The sequence below is a fragment of the Tachyglossus aculeatus genome, chromosome 10 (assembly GCF_015852505.1).
Source record: "Tachyglossus aculeatus isolate mTacAcu1 chromosome 10, mTacAcu1.pri, whole genome shotgun sequence".
NCBI lineage: Eukaryota > Metazoa > Chordata > Mammalia > Monotremata > Tachyglossidae > Tachyglossus > Tachyglossus aculeatus.
In genome coordinates, this window is record NC_052075.1 from 17,995,499 (window position 1) to 18,017,962 (window position 22,464).

General features: G+C 44.3%; 1 protein-coding gene across 4 annotated transcripts in view; it reads right to left on the reverse strand.

Moving 5' to 3' along the window:
• RBM47 (RNA binding motif protein 47) overlaps positions 1-22,464 on the reverse strand; it is a 156,080-nt gene that overhangs the window by 47,241 nt on the left and 86,375 nt on the right. For all 4 annotated transcript variants that reach the window (XM_038752392.1, XM_038752388.1, XM_038752390.1 and 1 more), the window contains exon 2: positions 6,916-7,031. The gene's annotated coding sequence lies outside the window, so the exon portion shown is untranslated. The remainder of the gene's footprint in view (positions 1-6,915; positions 7,032-22,464) is intronic.

A 22,464-nucleotide genomic window follows, 5' to 3' on the forward strand; every position in this document is an offset into this window, starting at 1 on the left:
GCGCTTAGTACAGTGGCTCTGCACACAGTAAGTGCTCAATAAATGACTGAATGAATGAATGATTAAATCCTGGATCTCCTAACTTTGAGGCTTCTGTTCTTCTCATGGGGCGACACTGTTTGACTCTACTTTTGTTTGGTTGCAAGATGCATTTCAGCTCTAGAACTCAGTGTTCCCTGGCCAAAACCTCTTTTTTGTCCCCTAGATATGGTCAGGATCATCCTATTAACTCAACCCCTCCTGGGTTTCACTTTGCTTCCTGGTGGAAACCCGACACGGATTTACATAGATTACCCAGTCCAGGATTCAGGACAATGCAAACGGTCTGTACATAACAACTGGCTTGGAGGCCCTTTAGCACTTAAGCAAAGTAAACACCACTCCTTCCCCAAACTAGAGTAGAAGGAGCCAGGTGAGACTCCCTGGACACTGCATCCGTCAAGTCAGGGGGCCTGGAAACCAGTCGGCGGGGGAAAGAGGCAGGAAGACATGTTTCCTGATGAGGATTAATGTCTGGGCCTGTATACCTATAATAATAATAATAATAATAATAATAATAATAATAATGACATTTGTTAAGCGCTTACTATGTGCAGAGCACTGTTCTAAGCACTGGAGGGGACACAAGGTGATCAAGTTGTCCCACGTGCGGCTCACAGTCTTAATCCCCATTTTACAGATGAGGTAACTGAGGCTCAGAGAAGTTAAGTGACTTGCCCAAGGTCACACAGCAGACATGTGGCAGAGTCGGGATTCAAACCCATGACCTCTGACTCCCAAAGCCCGTGCTCTTTTCAATGAGCCACGCTGCTTCTCTCTATATATGTATATATGTTTGTACGTATTTATTACTCTATTTTATTTTGTTAATATGTTTTGTTTTGTTCTCTGTCTCCCCCTTCTAGACTGTGAGCCCACTGTTGGATAGGGACCGTCTCTATATGTTGCCAACTTGTACTTCCCAAGCGCTTAGTACAGTGCTCTGCACACAGTAAGCGCTCAATAAATACGACTGAATGAATAAATGAATGAATGGGCCCGAGGAAAGCAAACACAAGGCAGCAGCTGAGGGGCCCAAATTGGCAGGCTACATCCTCCCTGGAGCTTGGGTAGCAATGATTCATGCCCTTCTGCACGCCCCAGCCTAGGTGAGAGTCCGGGCCCTTCCCAGACAGGCACCAAGGGCTGGAAAGAGTCTGGGAGGGAGGGGTTTCGGGAAGAGACGCTCACAGATGGGAAAGAAGCACCGTGTCTGGGGCATTTGTCGATGGGTTTGAAGCAAGAGAAGGGCAGGATGGGCCATTCCACTTGAATAAGCCTGGATGGGCCCCGTAGGCAGAACCGGTTCCCCTTGGTTACTAAGGCCCCATGGTAACTTCCCGCATCGGTCACCAAGGAGAGGAAGAGGAAGGACCGGAGAGACTTCCAGCCGGAGACAGTCTCCTTTGCGTTTCATCCTTCCCCTCAAGCTGGAAAGCCTGTAGGAGGCTTTGCCCCAGCTCTGCCTCAGGTCAGTATGCCAACGGGCCCCCTCCCCAAACTGTCCCGGTGAGGCGAGGCTACTCCTCAATCCACCTCTGCACCCCTCTAGGTTTGGAGCTGGGTGCAATCACAATAGCAACAGCAATATTAAATATCATCATTAATAGCATTAAAACTGGAGCAAGGAAGCCTGTGGGGTGTGGGCTGGGAAAAAAGCAATAAAGCAGAAAGTGGAGGAGGAAGAAGAAGGATGGGAGGGATGGGGATCCCCTAAGGAGAATGTAGCTGGTGGAGAGAAGACAGCGGGAGTGGTTGTGTTCAGGAAGTGGGCACTGTTCCAATGAACAGGGCTCCCCAGGAGTTTCTGCCTGTATTTTCAAATTTTATTCTTTTAATGGCATTTAAGTGCTTACTATGTTCCAGGCTCTGTACTAAGAGCTGGGGTAGATACAAACTAACCAGGTTGGACACAGTCTATGTCCCACATGGGGCTCACAGTCTCAGTATCCATATGTTGCCAACTTGTACTTCCCAAGCGCTTAGTACAGTGCTCTGCGCATAGTAAGTGCTCAATAAATATGATTGAATGAATGAATGAATCCCCATTTTATAGATGAGGTCACTGAGGCACAGAGAAGTGAAGGGACTTGCCCAAGGTCATACAGCAAATGGCTAATCCCTGGAGCCAGGATTAGAACCCAGGCTGCTGTGACTCTGAGGCCCATGTTCTGTCTACTAGGCCACAATGCTTCTCCTGCCATGGACATGACTTTTTTTCTGCATTCAAACTCTCAAATGGTACCCATTTCCTTCCATCATCATCATCAATCGTATTTATTGAGCGCTTACTGTGTGCAGAGCACTGTACTAAGCGCTTGGGAAGTACAAGTTGGCAACATATAGGGACAGAGTGAACGCCCTCTTCTTCCTACACACTTATGGCGTAGGAAGTTCCTATTTTCTCTAGTGGTTAGAAACTCGATGCTACAGTTACAGCCTAAACCATTTTCCAATCAATCAAATCAATCAATCAGTGGTATTTATTGAGCGCTTATTGGGTGCAGAGAGCTGTACTAAGTGTTTGGAAGAACACAGTACAATAAGTGGTATGCACCATCCCTCCCCTCAAGGAGTTTACAGTCTAGTGGGGGAAACAACAATCGTGTTTCTGTCAGGAAACAGAATCTAACCCTCCATGGTCAGTTTTGTTTTATTTTTTTTTAATAGCATTTGTTAAGCACTTACTATGTACCAAACACTTTTCTAAGTGCTGGGGTAGATACGAGTTGATTAGCTCGGACACAATTACAGTTCCACATGGGGCTCACAGTCTAAGTAGGAGGGAGAACAGGTATCGCCGTTTTACAGTTGAGGCAGCTGAGGCCCAGAGAAGTTAAGTGACTTTCCCAAGGTCGCAAAGCAAGCAATTGGCAGAGCCGGGATTAGAACCCGGGTCCTTCTGACTCCGAGGCCCATGCTTTCTCTACTAGGACACAGTGAAATCCAGACTAAGAATTGAGCAAAGAAGCTACCCAAGGAGCAACCCACCAGTTGCCACCAGATGCCACCATGAGAAGCAGCGTGGCTCAGTGGAAAGAGCCCGGGCTTTGGAGTCGGAAGTCTGGGTTCAAATCCCGACTCTGCCAATTGTCAGCTGTGTGACTTTGGGCAAGTCACTTAACTTCTCTGGGCCTCAGTTACCTCATCTGTAAAATGAGGATTAAGACTGTGAGCGCTTAATAAATAACATCACCATCATCATGCTGCTTTTACCCACGTTCCTCCACCCATCTCCTGAAGGACTCCCTGTCCACTGGAAACCCTCAACCCAGCTCGCATATTTCGCTCCTCTAATATCAATCAATCAATCATATTTATTGAGCACTTACTGTGTGCAGAGCACTGTACTAAGCACTTGGGAAGTACAAGTTGGCAACATATAGAGACCGTCCCTACCCAACAGTGGGCTCACAGTCTAAAAGACTCTAATACTAACCTATTTACAGTACCTTGTTCTAGCCCATCAGTCAGTCAATCAATCATATTTATTGAGTGTTTACAGTGTAAAGAGCACTGTGCTAAGCACTTGGGAGAGTACCATATTGTTATAATAATAATAATAATAATGATGGCATTTATTAAGCGCCTACTATGTGCAAAGCACTGCTCTAAGCGCTGAGGTGGTTACAAGGTGATCAGGTTGCCCCATGGGGGCGCTCACAGTCTTCATCCCCATTTGACAGATGAGGGAACTGAGGCCCAGAGAAGTGAAGTGACTTGCCCAAATAATAATAATAATAATAAGAATAATAATAATAATAATGGCATTTATTAAGTGCCTACTATGTGCGAAGCACTGTTCTAAGCGCTGGGGTGCTTACAAGGTAATCAGGTTGTCCCACGGGGGGCTCCCAGTCTTCATCCCCATTTTACAGATGAGGGAACTGAGGCGCGGAGAAGTGAAGTGACTTGCCCAAAGTCACCCAGCTGACAAGTGGCGGAGGCGGGACCTGAACCCATATTACAGACACATTCCCTGCCCACAATACACTTACAGTCTAGAGGTCTCACTTTTCCTGCCCTTCTTCCTGCCTTCATATCTGCTTACATACCCAGCAGACCAGCACTCTCCTCATCTTCAAAGCTCTACTGAAATCATATCGCCTCCAGGAAGCCTTCCTGGACTAAACTCTCTAACTCCAACCCTATTTTCTCTTCAATGCACTTAGTCCCATCTTGTAAACACTTAGGTATATACACGTCCCGCAACCCCCCTGCAGCCTGTATATTTATATCCTTATACTCAGTTGCTTCCATTACCTGAAGTGTATTTTAATGCCTTTCTCCCTTGTTAGACTATAAGCTCCTTGTGGGCCAGGACCATGTTTGTTTTGTTTTATGGTATTTGTTACGCGCGTTCTATGTGTCAAGCACTGATCTAAGTGCTGGAGTAAATGCAAGTTTCAGGTTGGACACAGTCCCTGTCCCATATGGTGTTCACAGTCTAAGTAGAAAGGCGTAGGATTTATTCCCCATTTTACAATTGAGGAAACAAGCACAGAGAAATTACGTGACTTGCCCAACGTCACACAGCAAGCAATTGGCAGAACTGGGATTAGAACCGAGATCCTCTGACTCTCAGCTCCTGTCCTTTCCACTAGACCACTGCTTCTCATCTCTACCGACTATACTGTACTCGCCCAAAGGCTAAACCCAAACCACTTCTTTCACCTCCCATGGGCAAAATCCCTTTTCAGTGGAATTCATTCATTCATTCAATCGTATTTATTGAGCGCTGTGTGCAGAGCACTGTACTAAGTGCTTGGGAAGTACAAGTTTTCAACATATAGAGACAGTACCTACCCAACAGTGGGCGAATCTACATGGGGCTGATGAGGATAAGTGTGGCCCTACTTTGCTAACCCAGGAGATTATGGTTGAGGAAATAGCAGGGCAATCCATCATGCCAACTCACCCTGACCCAGCTAGGCAGGGGCACAACACTCTCCCCTAATAATAATAATGATGATGATGGCGTTTGTTAAGTGCTTACTATGTGCAAAGCACTGTTCTAAGCGCTGGGGAGGATACAAGGTGATCAGGTTGTCCCATGTGGGGCTCACAATCTTAATCCCCATTTTACAGATGAGGTAACTGAGGCACTGAGAAGTTAAGAGACTTGCCCCAAGACACACAGCTGACAAGTGGTGGAGTCGGGATTTGAACCCATGACCTCTGACTCCAAAGCCCGGGCTCTTTCCACTGAGCCACGCTGCTTCACTCCTTCGCAGGCCCCTCTGGACACTCTAATAATAATTATGATACTTGTTAAGGGCTTACTATGTGCCAAGCACTGCCCTAAGCACTAGGGTAGTTACAAGTTAAGGAGGTTGGACACAGTCCCTGATCATCATCATCATCATCAATCGTATTTATTGAGCGCTTACTATGTGCAGAGCACTGTACTAAGCGCTTGGGAAGTACAAATTGGCAACATATAGAGACAGTCCCTACCCAACAGTGGGCTCACAGTCTAAAAGGGGGAGACAGAGAACAAAACCAAACATACTAACAAAATAAAATAAATAGAATAGATATGTACAAGTAAAATAAATAGAGTAATAAATATGTACAAACATATATACATATATACAGGTATATATGTATCCACATGGGGCTCAAAGTCTTAATCCCCATTTTACAGAGTAGGTAACTGAGGCCCAGAGAAATGAAGTGATTTGCCTAAGGTCACACAGCATACACGCGGTGGAGCCGGGAATAAAACCCAGGTCCTCTGACTCACAGGACTCTGGCCATGAGGCCAAGTTGTTTCTCCCGCTCTTCAGTGGGAGGCTGGGATCGACATGGTCAGTGGAGGTCGTTTCTGACTGGTTCCGTCTAAACCACCGGTCATGAGATGTTTGGGCTTCAAAGAGCTTTCATTCAGGGATCCAATATATAGGTAGGCCAGCACAACTGGAATTTTGGAAACATTTCATGGGTGTCCTGTGGACTCTAAGCTCCTTGTGGGCAAAGAGTATGCCCACCAACTCTGTGTTGTGTTCTCCCAAACGCTTAGTACAGTGCTCTGTGCACACTAAGTGCTCAATAAATACCATCATTCGAATGACTGAGCGTTTCTTTTAAATTAGATTGCTTTCATTTCAGCTAAGCTAATAATAATGATGGCATTTATTAAGCACTTACTACATGCAAAGCACTGTTCTAAGCGCTGGGGAGGTTACAAGGTGATCAGGTTGTCCCACGGGGGGCTCACAGTCTTAATTAAGCTAACTTGTGCTCCTTTCAGTGAAAGAAGGGGGGAAGCAGAGGTTAAGAAGTTAAATGTTCTAGCATTTGGGGCCAGTCATACCACAAGTCGCAGAATGCTGTGTGTGGCCTAAAGTGAGACTGACTTTGCTGCAGCCCACAGAGAAGCCGCAGCATTTACATTGAGTGAGAGAAGCTGGGTTATCCATCAATCAGATTTTTGGAGCACTTGCTATATTCAGTGCTTGGGAGAGTACAATATAACAGAGTTGGCAGTCCTGTTCACTGCCCACAAGGAGCTTACGGTCTACAGGGAGCTTACAGTCTGGAGAGATTAGTGCTCGGCAGGCTGGCCAGGCTAGAGGGTCAGTCTTAAATCTATTTTTTTTTAGAGTGCCTGGGTCATTCACTAGCTCAGCTAAACAAGGAGGTCTGGTCCACATTATCTCTGTGAAATTTCATCAGTGGAAGACTGGTGGATTTCAGATCACTTGTTTATGGGCTGAGGGCATCTTTTGATGCAGATTTAGAAACCATCAAAAATGTACCTGCCCTCAAATTGTGGCCCCACCTTGACCCTTCCCTCCCCAAAATACCATTCCCTCTGCAGCCACTCCCACACCCCTATCTTGAGAGTACCAAATGCCTAAATTTAAATTTCACCTTCAATTCTTGCCTCAGCCTTGGTGACAGATGTGCTGAGAGCGACGGAACGGCTGGATTAGCAGCAGCAGGAGAGCAGGAGGTGCAGCAGAGGGCCTGGATCAGTGATGTGGGGCCTGGAAAAAAGGAAGATTGGAGGGGGGGAAAAAAAAAGAAAAACATGGGTTTCCTGTTTTTTCCCCTTTCTTTTCCCTTGTGGAAAAATACATGAATTTCTTAAAAAAAAAAGTATGGAACATTTTCTGTTCCAAACAGGCTCAGGATTGGGAGATGCCTGGTGGTTGGGGGTCCCGGGGCTGATATAGGCTATGCAAATTGAAAATTTGACAGAGGCTGGTGGCAGGAATAGACATCAGGGCAGACCAGTGCACCTGGGCTTGCTTCTGAAAGACGTTGGGAGAGCGCACTACACCCAAATTTTTCCCTGACTGGCAATTCAGGGGAATTCCAAATCCCCTACTATCCCAATCTAATGACATATTAACTGTGGTATTATTTTATAGTATCTGTTAAGCATCTACTATGTGTCAAGCACTGTTCTGAGGATAAGGTGTAAGCGAGATAATCAGGTTGGAGGACCCAGCCCATGTCCCACGTGGGGCTCACAGTCTTAGTCCCCATTTTATGTTTGAGGTACAGAGAAGTTAAATGAGTTGCTCAAGGTCACACAGCAGGCAAGGGGTGGGGCCGGAATTAGAACCCAGGTCCTTCTGGGTCCTGGGCCCGTGCTCTATCCATTTGGCCACACCACTTCTCACGAAGTGCTTTGTTAAAGCATTTATTGTGGGCAGGGACTATGTCCACTAATTCTGTTGTACTTTCCCGGGCACTTAGTACATTGTTCTGCACATAGTAACCACTCAATAAATACCATTGATTGATTGATTATGTGCTAACCAATGTACTGAACACTGGGATAGATACAATCACCAACCTGACTAGATAATATCTACCCCAGCACTTGGTACAATGCCTGGCACATAGTAAGCGCGTAACAAATATCATTTTAAAAACTCAATCAATCCAACAATGGTATTTATTGAGTGATTACCTTGTGCAGGGCACTGTACTAAGTGCTTGGGAGAAAACAGCACAGTTTGTAGACATATTCCCTGACCACAACAAGCTTACAGTTTAGACACAAGATAAAAAAGTCTGATTGTCTCTGGCTCACAGTTTAAGGCAGGGGAAAGAATGGGTACTGAATCCCCATCTTACAGATGAGGAAGATGAGGCCCAGAGAAGTTAAGTGACTTGCCCAAATCCACTCAGCAGGTAAGCAGCAGGGTCAGGATTAGATCTCAGGTTCTCTGACTCCCAAGCCCTTGCACTTTTCACTAGGACACCATTAATTCATTCATTTGATTGTATTTACTGAGCACTTACTTATGCAGAGCACTGTACTGAGCACTTGGGAGAGTTCAATATGATAATAAACACATTCCCTTGCCCACACGAGTTTACAGTCTCAAGGGGGAGACAGATATTAATAAAAATAAATAAATTACAGATATGTACATAAGTCCTGTGGGTCTGGGATAGGGGGATGAATAAAGGGAGCAAGTCGGGTAATGAAGAAGGGCGTGGGACAAGAGGAAAGGAGGACTTAGTCTGGGAAGGCCTCTTGGAGGAGCTGCGTGTTCAATAAAGCTTTGAAGAGGGGGAGAGTAATTATCTTTCGGATTTGAGGAGGGAAGGCATTCCAAGCCAGAGGCAGGACATGGGTGAGAGGTAAGTGGTCAGATAGATGAGAACGAGGTACAGTGGGAAGGTTAGCGTTAGAGGAGCAAAGTGTGCGGGAGAGTAGGAGAGTAGCAAGGTGAGGTAGAAAGAGGCAGGTGACTGAGTGCTTTAAAGCCAATGGTGAGGAGTTTTTGTCTGATGCAGAGGTGGATGGGCAACCACTGGAGTTTCTTGAGCAGTGAGAACGCATGGCCTAAACGTCTTTGTAGGAAAATGACCCGGGAAGCAGAGGGAAGTATGGACTGGAGTGGGGAGAGACAGGAAGTTGGGAGGTCAGCAAGGGGGCTAATACAGGAATCAAGACAGGATAGGAGGACTGGATTAACGTGGAAGCAGTTTGGATGGAGAGAAAAGGGCAGATTTTCATGAACTTGTATAGGTGGAACCGACAGGAATTAGTGATGGATTGAAGTGTAGTCTAAAGGGTTAGAAACAGAAATGACTGCTTCCTCCAGTTTCCGAAACACATGAGACCATTTTCCAGTCTCAGGTTGTTTCCAGGGTTGGTTCAGCAAAGAGCTTGCTTCTTCCGAGTCAGCTGCCCAGTAATAATCATAATTCTAATAATAATTGTAGTATGTCTTACGCGCTTACTATGTGGCAAGCACTATACTAAGTCCTGGGCGTAGATACAAGTTAGGTCCCATGTGGGGCTCACAGTCTAAGTGAGAGGGAGAACAGGAAACTGTAACAAGTATTCAATGCTTAGAACAGTGCTTCGCACATAGTAAGCGCTTAACAAATGCTATCATTATTATTTCTTCTTGCTGGACACAGCTTGTTGACTGAATAGACCACTTCTTTTCATTTACTTTTGATTTGATGAGTTCTATTTTTTCCTGTTTCTTCTGAACTGGGAAAGAAGGGAGAGGGGATCAGGAAAAGGGAACTTAATTGGGGAAGGCCAAAGTAGAAGAGAGCCACTGATAAGTTGACCACTACTATTCATGTCCTACTCTGGCCTTGAGGAAGAATTTTGATAGCTCTCCACTTACCATAAGGAGGGAATTTTTCACACTTCAGTGAGGCAGAGGCCTTTGCAATGAGCCAAAAAGTATAGGCACAACCTTCCCACTTCTGATGAAGTCACAGTCCAAGCCATTAAAAGTGTTCAGATGATAATTAAGGTATTTGTTGAGTGCTTACTATGTGGCAGGCACTGTACTAGGCACTGGGGTGAATAAAGCAAATCAGGTTGGACACAGTCCCGAGGGGCTCACAGTCTCAGTCCCCAATTAGGTGACTTGCCCAAGGTCACACTGCAGACAAGTGGAGGAGCCAGGATTAGAACCCATGACCTTCCGACTTCCAGCTCCTTACTCTGACTACACCACGCTGCTTCACAACCTGCTAGCATTTCTGCAGAAATCTACAAGGGAGGGGGAACTTTACTCCTCAGAGGTCGACACATCCTCTTCCTCAATTTGTTTTTTAATGGTATTTGTTAAGTGCTTACTATGTGCCAGGCATTGTGCTAAGCGCTGGGTTAGAGTCAAGTTAATCAGGTTGGACACAGTCCATGTCCCACATGAGGCTCACAGTCTTTATCTCCACTATATAGAGAAGCGGAGTGACTTGCTCACAGCAGACAAGTGGCAGAGCCAGTATTAGAACCCAGGTCCTTCTGACTTGCGGGCCTCTGATCTCTCCATTAGGCCACACTGCTTCTCAATGTGTAAAATACTGAAGAGCCGCCACAGGGCTTCCAAGATGCCACTCTAAACATGATATTCATGAAAAGAGGGGGATAAACAGATTATGGACATCCCCAGGGCATCACCTTGCTTCCCTGTTTTCCATCGCTAGCAAGAAACTGGGAGAAACCTTCTGGACAGGGCTGCTGAACAAAGTAGTGTATGCTTTGTGGTACCATGTAGTATCAAAGCACACACCACTCTAAACACGATATTCACGAAAAGAGGGGGATAATTGGATTATGGAAATCCCCGGGGCATCGCCTTGCTTCCCTGTTTTCCATCGCTAGCAAGAAACTGGGAGAAACCTTCTAGACAGGCTGTTGAACAAACCTTCTAGACAGGCTGTTGTATGCTTTGTGGTGCCATGTAGTATCAAAGCACACACTAGTTGAATCCCAATAAGCCTTCTTCATCATCACTGTCAATGATATTTATTGTGCGCTTAATATGTGCAGAGCACTGTAAACTCCTCTCAGACCATAAACTGCCTGTGGGCAGAGACTGTGTCTACCAAATCTGTTGCATTGTACTCTCTCAAGCTCCTAGTACAGTGCTCAATAAATACGATTGATTGATTGATTCACTCTATTGCCAAAAACTACTGGTTTTTCCTCCACATCATTTCCCAGATCTACCCATCCTTCACTACCTAATCAGCTACTTCCTTGGTCCAAGTTTTGGTCATACAGTGGATAAACTGTTGCATTGGCCTCCTCACAGATTTCCTTTTCTCCAGCCTTTCCCCTCTCTAAATCTATATTACATGCTGCTACACAGGGCATCTTGAAGCATAATTCAGCACACAACCTGCAACTCTTCAAAAATCTCCTTTGGCTTTCCATTTTCCTCTGCATCTGGAAAAAATGCACGGTTGGCTCCAACAATTATTGAGGCTGAGGGTGGGGTGAACATCAAATTATTAGCGGGTATATATCCAAGTTAACAGGTGATGTGGAAGGATGTGGGAGCAGGGGAAATGAAGGTTTAGCTGAGGAAGGCCTCCTGAAGATATGATTTTAGGAGGGTTTTAAGGTGGGGAGAGTGGTGGTCTGTGGTATATGAATGGAGATGGGAGCTCCATTCATTCATTCATTCATTCAATAGTATTTATTGAGTGCTTACTGTGTGCAGAGCACTGTACTAAGTACTTGGGAAGTACAAGTTGGCAACATATAGAGATGGTCCCTACCCAACAGTGGGCTCACAGTCTAGAAGGGGGAGACAGAAAACAAAACAAAACATATTAACAAAATAAAATAAATAGAATAAATATGTACAAATAAATAAATAGAGTAATAAATACGTACAAATATATATATATATATATATATATATATATATATATATACAGGTGCTGTGGGGAGGGGAAGGAGGTAAGGTGGGAGGGGGATGGGGAGGGGGAGGAGGGGGAGAGGCCAGTGGGAGGATGTAGACAAGGGGTTGGCAGTGAGATAGACGAGATCATTCATTCATTCATTCATTCAATCATATTTATTGAGCGCTTACTGTGTGCAGAACACTGTACTAAGCGCTTGGGAAGTACAAGTTGGTAACATATAGAGACAGTCCCTTCCCAACAGTGTGCTCACAGTCTAGAAGGGGGAAACAGACAACAAAACAAAACTTGTGAACAGGTGTCAAGTCATCAGAATAAATAGAAGTATAGCTTGATGTACATCATTAACAAAATAAAATAAATAGAATAGCAAATGTGTACAAGTAAAATAAATAGAGTAATAAATCTGTACAAACATATATACAGGTGCTGTGGGGAGGGGACGGAGGTGGGGTGGGGGGGTGGGGACGGGGAGAGGAAGGAGGGGGCTCAGTCTGAGAAGGCCTTCTGGACAATGGAGATAGAGGTGCAGTGAGTAGGGTGGCAATAGAGGAGCAAAATATGTGGACTGGGTTGTAGCTCAAAATCAACAAGGTGAGGTAGCAGAGGGAGGGCTGACTGAGTGCTTTAAAGCTGATGGTAAAGAGTTTCTGGTTGATGCAGAGGTGAATGGGCAACCACTAGAGGTTCTTGAGGGGTGGGGAGATTTGGATTGAACATCTTTTTACCTGCATATATATATATATGTTTGTACGTATTTATTACTCTATTTATTTGTACATATTTATTCTATTTATTTTATTTTGTTAATATGTTTTGTTTCATTCTCCGTCTCCCCCTTCTAGACTGTGAGCCCACTGTTGGGTAGGGACCGTCTCTATATGTTGCCAACTTGGACTTCCCAAGCACTTAGTACAGTGCTCTGCACACAGTAAGCGCTCAATAAATATGATTGAATGAATGAATGAATGAATCTTTTTAAAAAATGATTCTCAATATCACGAATCCTTTCAAACCATCCACTATCTGTGGCATTCAATTGTCTATTTCTTCCTCCAAATGTAAATTTACATTTAATTGTTTATTCTGATTACTGCATTTGTGAATATTTTCATGTGCCCTTATAGACAGGAATGTGCTTCATTTTTGTTGTACTTTCCCGAGTGCTTAGTAGAGACGCTTCTATATGGAGAAGGCTTCTATAAAAAAGGGACTCCCTTGAAGCAATCCAACAAGCCTAGTAAGACAGGGTTCTGTAAAGGCCTCTGACAAGGTTCCACACCAAAGGATGTCAGGAAATCAATCAATCAATCAATCGTATTTATTGAGCGCTTACTATGTGCAGAGCACTGTACTAAGCGCTTGGAAAGTACAAATTGGCATCACATAGAGACAGTCCCTACCCGATAGTGGGCTCACAGTCTAAAAGGGGGAGACAGAGAACAGAACCAAACATACCAACAAAATAAAATAAGTAGGATAGAAATGTACAAGTAAAATAAATAAATAAATAAATAAACAGAGTAATAAATATGTACAACCATAACAGAGGGAAACAGAGGGACCATTGGATGGGAGGACTAGACTAAGACTAGACTAGATTGTAAGCTCGCTGTGGGCAGGGAATGTGTCTACTTTCTCTGTTATGTTGTTATATTGTACTCTCGCATGTGCTTAGAACAGTGCTCTGCACACAGTAAGTGCTCCATAAATATGATCGATTGATTAATTACACAAGACTGCTTTGTCAAGGACAAGAAATTAAGTAAAGGATAAGAAATGAGGTAGGGCTGAAAGGGCACTTTCCAAGGAGAAGTATAAAGAATGGGGCCACCAGAGATCTGTGCTAGGATTAGCTCACCTCCTCCAGGAAGCCTTCCCAGACTGAGCCCCCTTTTTCCTCTCCTCCTCCCCATCTTCCCCGCCTTACCTCCTTCCCCTCCCCAAAGCACCTGCATATATGTTTGTACAGATTTATTACTCTATTTATTTTACTTGTACATATTTACTACTCTACTTCTTTTCTTAATGATGTGCATCTAGCTTTATTTTTATTTATTCTGATGACTTGACACCTGTCCACATGTTTTGTTTTGTTGTCTGTCTCCCCCTTCTAGACTGTGAGCCTGTTATTGGGTAGGGACTGTCTCCATATGTTGCCAACTTGTACTTCCCAAGCACTTAGTACAGCACTCTGCACACAGTAAGTGCTCAATAAATATGATTGAATGAATGAATAAATACAATTGAATGAATGAATAAGCTTAACATCAAATGAACTTTGAAGTGCTGTGATGATTCTAAACTCTTCTGGTGATGTAAAACCCAGATAGGAAAGAAGATTGTGAGCTGGGCTATGGTAGAAAAGAAAGTAGATAAATTATTAGGAAGAGAACTGATTGAGTGCCTTAAGACCAATGATTAAGAATTTATGCTTATTGGGAAGAGGAATGAACAAGCACTGGGGGTTCTAGAGGGCGGGGAGATGTGTACAGAATGATGTTTTAGAAAGATGATCTGGGAAGTGGAGTGAAGCACAGACTGGAGAGGGGAGAGACTGGAGGCAAGGAGGTCCATAAGGAGGCTGATGCAATAATACCATTGATTGATGGATTGTTCAAACCAGGATACAATAAGGTCTTGGACCACCAGGAAGGGAAGAATTCTGGAAATGTTAAGGATGAACAACTGATCGGATTTGGTGACATTGAATATGGGGATTGAAAGAGAGGAGTCAAGGATAGTATCAAGATTGTTGGCATCAAAGAAGGGGAAAATTGGTGGCAGGTGTGATGAGAAAGCTAAATGGAGGAGATTTGGGAGGGAAGATGTTCGACTTGAAACATACTGAGCTTGAAGTGCTAGCCCCAAGTGGGACAACCTGATAACCTTGTATCTAACCCAGTGCTTAGAACAGTGCTTGGCACATAGTAAGAGCTTAACAAATATCATTATTATTATTATTATTATTATTATTATGTCCACTGACCCCTCGCCCACATCCTGCCTCTGGCCTGAAATGCCCTCCCTCTTCAAATGTTACAGACAATTACTCTCCCACTTCAAAGCCTTATTGAAGGCACATCTCCTCCAGGAGGCCTTCCCTGACTAAGCCCACCTTTCCTCTTCTCCTACTCCCTTCTGCATCGCCCTGACTTGCTCCCTTTGTTCTTCCCCCACTCCCAGACCCACAGCAATTACATACATATCTGTCATTTATTTATCTATATTAATGTCGGTCTCCCCCACTCTCTAGACTGTAGGCTCATTGTGAGCAGGAAATGCATCTGTTTATTGTCATATTGCACTCCCCCAGGTGCTTAGTACAGTGCTCTGCATCCAGTGTGCATAACTGAATGAATGAATGAGGCAGGAGGAAGTGCAAGATAACTTAGCCTTGCACCTAGATTTGCTCTTTTTATTCACCTCTCCCTCAGCCCCACAGCACTTATGTTCATACCTGTAATTTATTTATTTATATTATTGTCTGTCTCCCCCTCCAGACTGAAGGCTTGTTGAGGGCAGGGAACGCATCTACCAACTCTGTTGTATTGTACTCTCCCAAACACTTATTACAGTGCTCTGCACACAGTAAGCATTTAATAAATATGATCTGTTGATTGATAGGAATGAGAGATCAGGGCTAGCATGAAAGTAGTTGAAGCCATGGGAATGGATGACATACCCAAGGAAGCAAATGTACAGTGAGAAGCAAAGGGAAACTAGAGCAGAGCTTTAAGGGACACGCACAGTTAGAGGGTGGGAAATACAGGTAGAGCAGCAGGAAAAAGGGACTGAGAAGGAGCAACTGGAGAGGAAAGAGGCGAACAGGAGGGAACTGTGACAGAAAAATCATGTTTGGTAGTATTTCCAGAAGGGAGTAGTCCACAATGCCAAAACCAGCCAAGAGACATTAGATTTGATGTGGAGGAGGTGAATGGTGCTCTTGGAAGGCGCATTCCCAGTGGAGTGAAGTGGATGGAAGCAGGATTAAGGAGGGTCAAGAAGGGAGCTGGAGGAGGTGAAGTGGAGGCAGCCCTAAATGCCATATATCTAATGTGGATAACCTCTCAACTAGGCAGGAAATTGAACCTGACCAGAGACCCGATCAGATGACAAATCACTAATCAACTTTTAGGCATCCTCCCAGCCCTGGAAAGGGAATACCGGCTAAAGGGATTTCCTGTGGCTGAGTCCTGGTTGACCTGGATTCTTGCGAGTCGCAGAGAGCAAGCACCTCCTTGACTAAAGGCAGCAACACTTTGGAGTCTGGCTATGGGATGGGGGTAGTTTGCTGTTCTTCGTAACTGAACCCCTGTGGGACACCCCCTCACCTCCAGCCTTGTGAGCTGGAGGTTTTGTTCAGGGGGTCTGCAGGGCATGCCCAGTTCCCATCCCTTGGGGCAAAATGGAACCCAAGTGTGTCCAATCAATTAATCAATCAACAGTGGTATTTATTGAGTGCTTATTGTGTGCTGTACACTTGACTAAGTCCTTGGGAGAATACAATACAATCAGTAAGCATGATCCTCAGAGATGCTTACAATCAAAGAGACAGACATTAAAATAAATTACAGTTAAGGGAGGCAACTGGTGGTAAGAATGGAGTGAGTACCTAAATGCTCTGGGGATATGGACCCAGGGCATAATACATTTCTGTAATTTATTTACTGATATTAATGTCTGTCTCCCCCTCTAGACTGCTAGCTCATTGTGGGCAGGAAATGTGTCTTTACACTGTACCACCCCAAGCGCTTAGTACAGTGCTCTGCATATAGTAAGCACTCAATAAATACAATTGATTGACTAACATAGGCATAGTAAATACCACAAGTATTATTATTATGATTGTTATTATTGTTGTTATTATTGAGAATAAGAGCTACAGCAGGAAGGTATGGGAGGTGCTTTGCCTTTCTCAGTCCTCCTCTCCCTCTCCAACAACTTCCAGCACTTAGAACAGTGCTTTGCACATAGTAAGCGCTTAACAAATACATTATTATTATTATTATTTCTAGTGCTACTTCCTGGGAACAAGCTGTCTGGGGAAAGGGAGTCCATTCCCCAGCCTGAGAAAGGCCCCTGCCTGCCAAGGGCCAACACATTTCAGTTGAGCCCTGAAGCACTCTCGTCCAAAGTAGACAGCACTGACCGAATTCCAACGATGGGACATCCCTGGTCCAATCCATTTTGGAAGCCTCGTTAGCTAGTTTCCGCCCAGGAGCTATCTGGGACAAAAAAGAAAGGCCAAATGCAGCCAGGAAAGAATAGCTATTGCACAGATTCCTAGGATCCTGCAGGAATTGGTGGATTTTTCTCCAGGGCCATTAGCTAGTTTTCTGAAAACTCGTGGAGGACAAGAGAAAGCCTCGTAACTGATGGTGTTTCCTATCAGGAACAATAGGTGGGCCTCAGTTAATAATAACTGTGGTATTGTTAAGCTTTTTCTATGTGCCAACACTGTACTAAGCACTGGGGTAGACACAGATAACCAAGTAAGAGACAGGACCTGTCCCACGTGGGGCTCACAATCCAATGGGGTGGAAGAACAGGATTCTCACCTGTCCCGCCATCAACCCCTGGCTCATGTCCTTCCCCTGGCCTGGAATGCCCTCCCTCCACACATCCGCCAAGCTAGTTCTCGTCCTCCCTTCAAAGCCCTACTGAGAGCTCACCTCCTCCAGGAGGCCTTCCCACACTGAGCCCCCTTTTCCTCTCCTCCTCCCCATACCCGATGCCCTACCTCCTTCCCCTCCCCACAACACTTGTATACATATATTTGCACAGATTTATTACTCCATTTATTTTACTTGTACGCATTTACTACTCTATTTATTTTGTTAATGATGTGCATATAGCTTTAATTCTATTTGTTCTGACGATTTTGACACCTGTCTACATGCTTTGTTTCACTGTCTGTCTCCCCCTTCTAGACTGTGAGCCCGTTGTTGGGTAGGGACCGTCTCTATGTGTTGCCGACTTGCACTTCCCGAGTGCTTAGTACAGTGCTCTGCACACAGTAAGCGCTCAATAAATACGACTGAATGAATGAATGAATGAACAGGATTGAATTCCCATTTTAAAGATGAGGAAATTTGAGGCACAGATAAGTTGCGTGACCTGCTCAAGTCCACCTCAATCCTGGCATCCAACGATTGAAGGGGGGGTGAACGAGGTGAACTTGAACCTTCAGTTATTGAGGCCGGGGGCCAGGTGAAAAGTCACCCTGCAGGGCACTCCCCTTTTGTCAGAGGCCCCAGGTCTTTGACATGCTGTGATCTGACTCAGCAGCCCTGGGCCATCCAGATTTATTTTATTTATTTATAATGGCATTTATTAAGTGCTTATCTACCGCCTCTGTCCCAGAGGAGTAGGGGACCCAGCGCATGCAGGGGCTCCAGGCTCCATGGCACCAAGGTGGTTGTTGACTCTTTCCCTGAAGGACGAAGAGTAATTTCTGGCAGTACGCACAGTTGGATTAATGCAAACAATCAGGCAATCCTCCATGTCCCTCGTGGTCACGGAGAACGGTATTTTTTGACTCCTGAACTCTCTCCGAAAGGATCACATAAACATTTGCTCATTTCCGCCAAGAAGACACTAAGGAAGGATTCGGAATGAACATATTACATCCAAACAAAAGAGATTTTTCTCCTTTCTTATTATCATCATTATTATTGTATTATATATATCAAGCACTGTTCTAAGCACAGGGGTAGACACAAGTTAAGGAGGTTGGTCTCAGGTCCTGTCCCACATGAGGCTCACAGTTTACGTAGGAGGGAGAAGAGGTATTTAATCCCCATTTTACAGTTGAGGAAACTGAGGCATGGAGAAGTTAAGTGACTTGCCCAAGGTCCTTTTTCCCATTAGTATCTTACCAACTCTCCCCTCCAATTCCAGTGGACTCCAACATCTGCTTCACGTCAAGAGAGGTTCCCCATAGCAGGTTTTGGGGGCAGCTATGGGGAGGCCTTCCCATTCAGTGGGTGGTCAGATTGGACCACGGAACTGTGGCCATATTCACCAGGACAGGGAGGGTCTGGGTTGGGCAGATCAAACCAAACCCAGCCCTCTGGGCTGTTCTGGTGGAACGAAATGCTAGTCAACATTAATTCACTCATTTGATAATGTTTACTGAGTGTTTACTGTGTACAGAGCACTGTACTAAGCGCTTGGGAGAGTATAATATGGCAATAAACAGAAACATTCTCTGCCCACAATGAGAAGACTTAATTAAGTTCAGGATGATAATAGTAAAACAATAATAATAACAGTGTTTGTTAAGCACTTACTACGGGCCAAGTAATGTATTAAACACTGAAGTAAATGCAAGGTAATCAGATCCCATATGGGGATCACAATCTACATAGGAGGGAGAGCAGGTATTGAATTCCCATTTTGTAGATGAGAGAACAGAGGCACAGAGTAAAGTGACACAGCAGACGAGTGGCGGAGCTGGACTAGAACCCAGGTCCTCTGTCTCTCGGGCCAGGGTTCTTTCCATTAAGCCATGCTGCTTCTCTGTCAAAGCTGAGTGCACCCCAAATCTGCTCCTCTGGCTGAACTGTTGGCTCCAATCTTGGATAGCAGATAAAGGAGAACCTGGATGGGCTAGATCATTTCACTAGCCAATTTTTGTCCAAGCGGGTCCTTGGGTGGCTGCCTCCAGACATGCTCTCTGGCCCCTACCTACTCCTTGCTACATTTCTGCCCTTTCTTCGGCCCAACAACTTTATTTCTCCTTCCTCAATTGTATTTATTGAGCACTTGTGTGCAGACACATAGTAAATGTTTCAAACAAATAGCATTTGAGCACTTACTGTGTGCAGAGCACTATACTAAGCGCTTGGGAGGCACAAGTCGGTAACATATAGAGACAGTCCCTACCCAACAGCGGGCTCACAGTCTAGAAGGAGGAGAAATCAGTGGCTGCCTGTCAACCTGTATATATGTATATATGTTTGTATGTATTTATTACTCTATTTTATTTGTACATATTTATTCTATTTATTTTATTTGGTTAATAGGTTTTATTTTGTTGTCTGTCTCCCCCTTCTAGACTGTGAGCCCGCTGTTGGGTAGGGACTGTCTCTATGTGGTGCCAATTTGGACTTCCCAAGTGCTTAGTACAGTGCTCTGCACACAGTAACTGCTCAATAAATACAGTTGAATGAATGAATGAATAAAAAATAGCATGCTGTCAGTAGTGGACATAATGATGTAGGCACTTCTATTGAAAAACATTATGATGGTGGAATTTTTGAACCTGCTACTCCATAACCCATTCATTCCCATTGAATCAGTGGTTACTGTAATATGATTTCCCTATGCCAAGAGCTTCTTCCAGAATACAATGATTTTGCTACAGTAGAAAGGAATGTATGTTAAATAACATTTCCTCCAGCATGCCTTCCCTAACTGTTCATCTCCCTGCCCTATTTCTCTCTCTAATTCATCACCTGTACACTCGGGTCAGTAACCCCTAACCACTTTGGTATTTAGGTACATAGCTTTATACTTGGCTGCTTCCCCTACTTGAAACTTATTTTAATGTCTCTCTTCCAGGATAGATTGTAAGTTCCTTGAGGGCAGGGATCGGGGTTTCACCACTTGCCCAATATGTGACCTGTGCGACCACTTGACCAATGTGAGAAGCAGTGTGGCTTGGTGGAAAGAGCCTGGGCTTGGGACTCAAAGGACGTGGGTTCTAATTCTGGCTCCACCACTTATCTGCTGTGTGACCTTGGGCAAGCCACTTCACGCCTCTGTGCCTCAATTACCTCATCTGTAAAATGGGGATTAACACTGTGAGTCCCATGTGGGTCAACCTGATTACCTTGCATCTACCCCAGCACTTAGGACAGTGCTTGGCAAATACCATTATTATTATTATTGTTACTTAACTTCCCTGAGCTTCGATTTTCTCATCTATAAAATGGGGATTCAATACGTGTTCTCCTTCCCACTTAGACCGTGTCATTCACTCATTCATTCAATCACATTTATTGAGCACTTACTGTGTGTAGAGCACTGTACTAAGGGCTTGGGAAGTACAACGTGGTAAAGGGACTATGTCTGATCTGATTGAGTTGTATCTACCCCAGCAAGACACATAGTAAGTGCTTAACAAATACCACAATTATCCTCTAGACTGTAACCTCACTGTGGGCAGGGAACATGTCTGCCAACCCTGTTTTACTGTACTCTCCCAGGTGCTTAGTACAGGCTCTGCACACAGTAAGCACTCAATAAATACAATTGATGGATTGATTGATGTTTACTCACTTTATTGTATCTCCCAAGTGCTTAGTACACAGTATATATGTATATATACATATATATATATACATATATGTATATATGTTTGTACATATTTATTACTCTACTTATTTATTTATTTTACTTGTACATATCTATTCTATTTATTTTTGTTAATATGCTTTGTTTTGTTCTCTGTCTCCCCCTTCTAGACTGTGAGCCCACTGTTGGGTAGGGACTGTCTCTAAATGTTGCCAACTTGGACTTCCCAAGTGCTTAGTACAGTGCTCTGCACACAGTAAGTGCTCAATAAATACGATTGATTGATTGATTACAATGCTCTTCATAGAATAAGCACTCAATAAATAGCAAGATTAATTGACCGATTATATGCTTTTTATGAATGGTTTTCCTTCATTCTACAAAAGACTAGACAGTGACCCCAGTAAATGAAAACCAATATAAGTAGGAATGTGGTAGGACAATTCTTCCACCATGTACAACTGACTCAGACCAAATCTAGCTGGGACCAGACATCTGTAGGCTACCAGCTGGAAGCTGGGGCCTACAGATCTATTTCCTGACTGAAAGCTGCCTTTGGCAGCAAAGTAGAAGAAATCCCAGCATGAAGTCACGGAGTAGAAGAGAGCTGAGGAGGCCATGGGGTGTGTCTTCACTAAGAATCATTTCCATTGCCGCAGGTTTTATTCCACAGGAAATCACCTGACTGTAGGATTTAACCAGGAACAAAGGAGTCTTCTCAATCAATAATAATAATAATGATGGCATTTGTTAAGCGCTTACTATGTGCAAAGCACTGTTCTAAGCGCTGGGGAGGATACAAGGTGATCAGTTTGTCCCCCATGGGGCATCCCCATTTTACAGATGAGGTAACTGAGGCCCAGAGAAGTTAAGTGACTTGCCCAAAGTCACACAGCTGACAAGTGGCAGAGCTGGGATTTGAACCCGTGACCTCTGACTCCAAAGCCCATGCCCTTTCCACTAAGCCACGCTGCTTCTCCATTAGTATAGTATTTATTGAGCATGTACTATGTGCAGAAAACTGTACTAAATGCTTGGAAGAGTGCAATACAACAAAGTTGGTAGATATGTTCCCTGCCCACAACAAGCTCTAGATTGTAACCTCACTGTGGGGAGGGAATATGTCTGTTTACTGTTATATCTTACTCTCCCAAGTGCTTAATACAGGGCTTTGCACACAGTTAGTGCTCAATAAATACGATTGAATGAATGAATGGACTCTTATCTGCTATGCTGGTCTCTATTGGTTACCCCAGCACTTCCTATCCTCTATGGACTTTCCATTTCTCCACCTATTTACCCTTCCTTCAATATTGCCTGTGGTATCAACCCCTTAAACACTTCAAAAATCACCCCACTGGCAGCCCCACAGCACTTATGTACATATCCTTTCACTCTACCATCTCCTCTCTCTGTACTCTATTTTAATGTCTCTCTCCCGGTCTAATCAATAAGCTCCTTGTGGGCTGG